The sequence below is a fragment of the Eutrema salsugineum genome, unplaced genomic scaffold (genome assembly GCF_000478725.1).
Source record: "Eutrema salsugineum unplaced genomic scaffold, Eutsalg1_0 scaffold_3, whole genome shotgun sequence".
In the NCBI taxonomy this organism is placed as follows: domain Eukaryota; kingdom Viridiplantae; phylum Streptophyta; class Magnoliopsida; order Brassicales; family Brassicaceae; genus Eutrema; species Eutrema salsugineum.
Window position 1 is genome coordinate 8,100,186 of NW_006256756.1, and position 7,225 is coordinate 8,107,410.

At 39.8% G+C, this 7,225-nt stretch overlaps 1 pseudogene; it reads left to right on the forward strand.

Moving 5' to 3' along the window:
* The first annotated feature begins 4,156 nt into the window (after positions 1-4,156).
* LOC18014333 lies at positions 4,157-7,004 on the forward strand (annotated as a pseudogene).
* The last annotated feature ends 221 nt before the right edge of the window (positions 7,005-7,225 follow it).

Here is a 7,225-nt window from a genome sequence, read left to right on the forward strand (position 1 = left end):
GAGTCCAGAAACGATAGACGCAAACTCGTTGAAAACTTTTGATCGTCATTGATTGCTGCCACTAAGTTGTCAACGCTTTTGTCTGGGACATCATCATCAAACTCCAGGTCGGTGTCATCCAGTAAATGTTCATCGTCCGGTAAGATTGCCTTGACAGCAACCTGGATCAGGTAAAATAGTTTCAGTAGACAACTACTGTGAATCTGACTACAAAAAACTGACTATTAGACAACTACTGTATACATTTTTCCGGTTCCGATCAGAATTTATAATGGGTGAACAAGATAACAATGTACTGATAACTTTCTAACAGTAGTCAACTATCGTTTATTTAAATGTGTTTGACATACCTTTTGGTTATTGTCGAGAAACTTCACATGAGGCATAGAGATGTTAACAGGTTTCATAGCACCATGACGTAAACTTGGGGATTCATCTTGTTCATCCTCTTCATCCGTCAAAGAAGGCTTGCTGGATTTAGCTTTTAAATTCTTTTTCAGTATAGAAGGCGCACACTCCAAAACGACCATCTGTAGTGCATGTAGAAAACCCTGAAAAGCACATGTTGGCTGACAAAGGTACGATGTGGTAGCTGTCCTAGTTTTGATGCTGTTAATGGTCAGATCAAAAGATTTGCGACCCCAAGGATATTCTAGGAATTGGTCAACATCTTTTACCATCATGATGTGCTCGGCACTTATCTTAGCGTTTCTAGAAGTGGGACATACAATACCATCGATGAGGAGTAAGCACGCCAACTTAAATCGGGTGTCTTTGTCTTTGTATGGTCGGCCAGCAAGGGTTGTCGCTATCCATCCAGGGGTTGCATTCTTCTCAGAGCCAAATAATTCAATAGTATACTCACTGACCTTGTCTTCTTTCAGCTTCGGCGGCGGAGGCAATTTGGAGCAATCTAAACATGTCGTAATAGCAAACTCCCTAAGAGAAAACCGAATTGGCTGACCAGCGAAGAGACACCAAACCTCTTTCTTCTTCTTTGTAACCAGCTGCCTTGACAAAATGAAGTGAAGGAATCTAACAGATGATGCAATCTTGTTGCCTGCTTCGATGAGTTTACCAAATTGGGAGAAAGACAGCTTCTCCATATGGTCTTCTTCCAAAGCTAAACTTATCGTGTCAAGATAAGGTAGCTGGAAGTAGGTGTTGACCTTCTTATTCTCCGGTTCGTTGCCTAATGCAAACAGTCTTTCCGGAAACCGGCTCATAGCTTAACTGGTGGACACTGAAACGTAAATGAGTATAAATCATCAACTACCATAAGAAAATGATATCTGTATATGTAAGTACACAACTATTAGTAATCAGTTACTAGGTGACTTAATCGACTACTATAATCGAGTATACGAATTAGTGTATGGCATGGACTCCAAGGTTGTAGTGCTGTTTAATTTAGCAAACAAAAAGAAGCGCGTGTTATATAGTAATTCTGTGATAATGAACGAGAACTTTTCACTACGAAAATACAGAACATATAAATTCCATACTTTTCCCAGGAAAAAGTAGATTTATTTTCATGAATCTAGAGGCAAGCAAAACAAAACTACTAAGCAAACAACATAGATCTAACATTCGAGCATAGGCGACAACAATTAAGCCTCTAATTACGATTAGTAGACAACACAGATATACGACTACTAGGGTAATTATATACTAATAGACCATAAGCTAGAAATTGATTTCTTCAAAAATCCAATAATAACTGGTGCGAACGACGGCGGCGGCGATGCGGGATCTACAGAAACCAAAAACATAGTAAACTGCGAAATATAAAGTTACCAGAAGAAGATATCGTGGGAGCGTGAGATACGGCGGCTGGGTAGTTGTGAATCGGTGCGGCGGATGGCGGTTCCGAGTGGAGGAAAGAGCGAAGATGCCCGGAAACTTTTTAGGGTAAAGCCAGGCGTCCGGGAATATGAAAGAGAACAGGAGAGAGAAAGAGAAATGACAGTTGCAAAATAAGTTCGTGGTCTGAGAGAAGAAAAAGTGATAAATGGCAGACGTGAAGTTATGAAGGGGAATAAAGGAAGTTTTTTTGCGGTTTTTTTTTAGAATTAAAAAAAAACGGTTAACACTTGGAGAAGCAGTTGTTCTCGAAATTAAAGGTGATTGAGAAAGATTAATTAATAATTATTATTTCGAATACTGGTTTATCACATAGACGATTACATTAAGTAGTTTTTGAAATAACCCACAAAGTTTTCGATTATAGTAGACAACTACTAGTAGTCAACTACATAAAAGGATGCAGAACTACAAACATAATAAGACCTGATTTAAAACCTATGGGTCTAAAGAAAATATCGCGAAATGGTACTGAACATACAGGTAGCAATGTTCACAATACATTAGCTCATGCTTCATACGGCAGATGGGGAAATCAACCAAAATGTGGGGCAAAGATGTATGAGCATCAGGCACCACCATCTTCTTGACCAAATCCATGACTTGCTCACCAATAACGATCATGTGTTCCATTCTACTTCTCCAACCGACTATACGGTCTAACATTTCCAAACCCCTGGGGTAGTGACCAACTGCGGTGACACTGATAGCCAACATTAAGGTCGCTGCATCAACTCCACCTTTAGACGCCTGGTTTAAACATCTCAGACAACCTTCGATATCATCGGCACCGGTTATTCTGCTCATGCCGCGGATATAGAGTGCAGTTGGATTACCTGATGAAATTGCTGACTCAAACAATGTTGGGTAGCTCTGAATTAAATTGGGCCGTCTCACGAAAGCTGAGAGGTTGAGTACCCTCATCACAGATGGTTCTTTAAATGTTTGGTTCAGGAACTTACACGAACAAGCAAAGGAACAAGCGTCTTCGGCGGATACCGAACCAACTTTTTGGAAGATGACAACGACTGCATCCCGAATCAGCTGGAGCACATGATTTGACCAAGGCTTCAGATCGGGCTTTCCTAGTGTCAACAAATCCCTTCAAAACATAGCAGACACATAGTTAACTACGGAGATTACAAACTCTATTGTTTACGTAACTAACTACTCAGGTGAAAAGAAATAGAAGACTACATATTTCATGTAGTTACCTATAATGAAGTGGACTACTTGTTATACATAGATCGTTGATAGACAATCTCAGTAGGTGAGATCTACGAAACGTATATCCAAACCGGATTGCGGCTAAAGAAGACAAGGGAGGTGGAATGAAATTTCATCCATTTCATAATGAGCAAAATGATTTCTACGGACTAACTAGAGGTCATTTATCGGTGAACATATTAAATCTAGATCTACAAATTAAATAGACTAAGCGCGCGTGTTGGGAGTAAAATCAGAGTTCAGTACAACCCCAACACTATTTACGACCATCTTCGCCCCTCACCAAACGGAGAAACCCAAAAAAATAGTAAACGTACCTTTCGGGATTGGCCGCAAAAACAGGCTCCGGGGGTGTGGAATCGTTATCGGCCATTTTCGGATATCAAGGCTCGCCGGTAAAACTGAAGAGGCTCGGCAATAAAACTGAAGAAGGTCGTCGATAAAGCTAAAGAGAGCTGTAACCGACAATAACTCGCCGTACACCAAGGAAGGAATTCGTCGGAAAATCAGATATGAGAACAAGGGCAGATGTAGAAGGACAAGGGCAGATGTATTTTGAAATTCAAAATGAATTTCAATGACCAAATCGTAGCTATAAAGGCATGAAAAAAACAGATTTGAAATAAAGATAAAGCTAGATAAAAGAGAAAGTTGTCAGATAAAAAGAAAAGTGTAAAAACGTCTACGCTATAAGACATATGTCGTGTTAGAGTGCAATGTAGCTGAGGGGGTATTACGTATTTTCCACACCCTGTGAAAATTAGTTCCCACGCATGCAAATAGCTCTTGTCTTTTAGCTATGACACCAAATTTTCCATAAAAATTTGTCTTTTAGCTATGACACCAAATTTCCCATAAAAATTTCAAGAATTTGTAATTTGTTTGAGAATGGAAAAAGAAAGCAAACAAAAGAAAGCTCAAATTTACAAACCGAAATTAAAAACAAGTTTTCAGTACAACTAAACCATTTCTTTTCTTTTTCTTTTTACAACTAAACCATTTCGATCAAGTTTCAACTGCATCATCAGTGACTGACTACCCTTCACAATTTCTTTCGTCAATCTTCTTCTTCGTCTTCTCTTTTAATGGCTATCGCTTCTTCCTCCCGAAATCGGAGCTTACAAGTTTTCCCAAGCTTCACTGTTTCAGAGGCGAAGATGTTCGGCGAACATTCCTCAGCCACCTTGTCGGCGCACTCGATTGCAGACTAGTACGTACAGTGTTCAAAGACAGTCAAATCGAGCGTGGCCACTCGATCAGCCCAGCTCTTGTGCAAGCGATAAGAGAATCTAAGATTTCAATCGTCGTGCTCTCTAAGAACTACGCTTCCTCCAGCTGGTGTTTAAACGAGCTGCTGGAGATTTTGAAGTGCAGAGAAGAGTTGGATCAGATTGTGATGACGATCTTCTACGATTTGGATCCTTCTCATGTGAGGAATCAAACAGGTGATTTCGGTAAGGCCTTTGAGATAACCTGCGAGGACAAAACAGAGGACGAGGCAAAACAATGGCGGCTTGCTTTAACCCAAGTAGCGAATATCCATGGACACCTTCTCGTAAATGGTCTGAGTCTCGATTATGTTCTCTTTTTGAATTTTAGCTATTGAAATCAATTGTTCTCTTTTGTTTCAGGGACAATGAAGTACACATGATCGAAGATTTCGTCAATGATGTATCATGTAAGCTGAATTGTTCACCATCAGAAGATTCTGATGGGTTGATTGGGATCGAAGTTCATGTAGCAAACATGGTTTCATTGTTGTGTTTGGATGCTAAAGAAGTGATGATGGTAGGGATTTGGGCCCTTCAGGGATTGGTAAGAGTACCATTGCAAGAGCTCTATTTGGTAGACTCTCAAATCAATTCCAAAGCTGTGTCTTCATTGATAGATCCTTCACAGATAAGCTCTAGAAAGTTATAAAATAATCAATCTGGACGGTTATGGAGTGAAGCTTCAATTGCAAAATAGATTTCTATCTGAGATTTTAGATCAAAAGGATGTAAAGATAGATCGTTTAGGTGTGTTAGGAGGAAGGCTAAAGAACCAGAAAGTTCTAATAGTTATTGACGATGTGGATTGTGGATGATCGACTGCTTCTTGATGCATTAATTGGACAAACTCTATGGTTTGGTTCTGGTAGCAGTATTATTGTGGTAACAAAGGATGTACACTTGTTAAGAAGTCATGGTATTGATCGTGTTTACGAGGTGGGTTTCCCGTCTGAAGATCAAGCTTTCCAGATGTTCTGTCAGTCCGCTTTTAGCCAAGGATCTCCATTTGATGGTTTCATGGAGCTCGCTGTTAAAATTTCGGAACTCGCTGGTAATCTTCCTTTGGGTCTTAAGCTTTTGGGTTCTTCTTTGCGAGGGAGGAAGAAGGAGGATTGGGTGGACATGCTACCTGAGCTAAGAACTTGTCTGAATGGAGAAATCGAAAAAGCATTAAGATTCAGTTATGATGCGTTGAAGGAAACACATAAGAAGATATTTCTTCACATAGCGTGTTTATTCAATGGTGCAAAAGTTGATAACTTGAAATGGTTGCTCGCCGATAGCGACTTTGATGTTGACATTGGTCTTAAATCTTTAGTTGATAAGTCGCTCATATGCATAACGCACTTGTGGAAAACTGTGGAGATGCACAGTTTACTGCAAGAAATGGGTAGAGGAATTGTATCTGCACAGTCCTTTGACGAGCCTGGAAAACGTCAGTTTTTGGTGGATTCCAAGAAGATCTGTGATGTACTGGAGGATAACACTGTAAGAGTTTTCAATTTGCACTACAAAGACTCAGACTTCATAATCTCGGCTCTCTGGCTTGCAATACTGATTTTCTTTCTTTTTTTGATAACTTTTTTTCAGGGTACTAAAGCTGTTTTAGGTATTTCATGGGACAGATCAGAAATTGATGAGTTGTTCACACTGGATGAGGGAGCATTCGAAGGGATGTGTAATCTCCGCTTTCTAAAAATTTACAAGAACCCATTGAAGAGTAATGAAGAGAATAAGCTGTACTTGCCCAAAGGCATAAAGTCTTTGTCTCGTCGACTTAGATTGCTACACTGGGATGCATACCCAATGAAATGCATGCCTTCAAACTTTTCACCAGCGAATCTCGTTGAGCTCGATATGATAGATAGCGAGCTTGAGAAGATGTGGGAAGGGACTCAAGTAAGTTTTTAGATGACTTGAAAGAGTTTATTATACTTACATTCCAAGTCCTTAGGATGGCACCTTTACTTGAAGATGTATCAATATTCTAAGCGTGCTTTGATTTTTTTTTATGCAGCCACTTAAACATCTCAAGAGTATGAGTTTATGGAGCTCTAAAAAACTGAAAGAAATCCCAGATCTTTCGAAAGCTACTAATCTTGAGGAACTGTATCTTGCCGATTGTCTTAGTCTAGAGATGCTTCCTACTTCTATTCAGAATCTCAAGAAACTGAAAACATTGAACATGGAAGAATGCAGAAATCTCGAGGTTCTTCCAAAGGACATCAACTTGGAATCTCTCTCTAACCTCACTCTGTATGGATGCTCACGGGTTGTAAGTTTTCCTGATATTTCACGGAACATTTCAGTTCTCTCTCTAGAAAACACCGTGATCGAAGAAGTTCCTTGGTGGATCGAGAATATATCTGGTCTTACTCTCCTATTGATGAGTGGTTGCAGCAAGTTAAGACGCATCTCACCGAATATTTCTAAACTCAAACATCTTGAGGAGATAGATTTTTCGTTCTGTTTGGCATTGACAGAGGATAGCTGGGACAATGATCCTCAAGTGGTCGCTGCTCCTCTTAGAGATTTAGTCATGTCTGATACCACTTTTAGTAGACTTCCACTGTTATGTTCAAAAGTCGGATCTTAAGGAATACGTATTCTTATTGAAATGTAACAAGAGAACTGAGAGAATTACAATGGAGTATGTATCTTCTTCCTCACTATAATCTCTCAATATCCCTCCACGAAGATCACAAGTTGATCAACGCCATCGTCGTAGAGCTCTCACTCTTCACAACCGACTCCCAAAATATCCCGATATCCCCCTTTCCCTCCGAAAGAATCCTATTATTTATATCCATTCTTCAGCTAAACGGCAAAGTCTCTAGTTCCCTCCAAGTCTTTGCTCGAGTCAA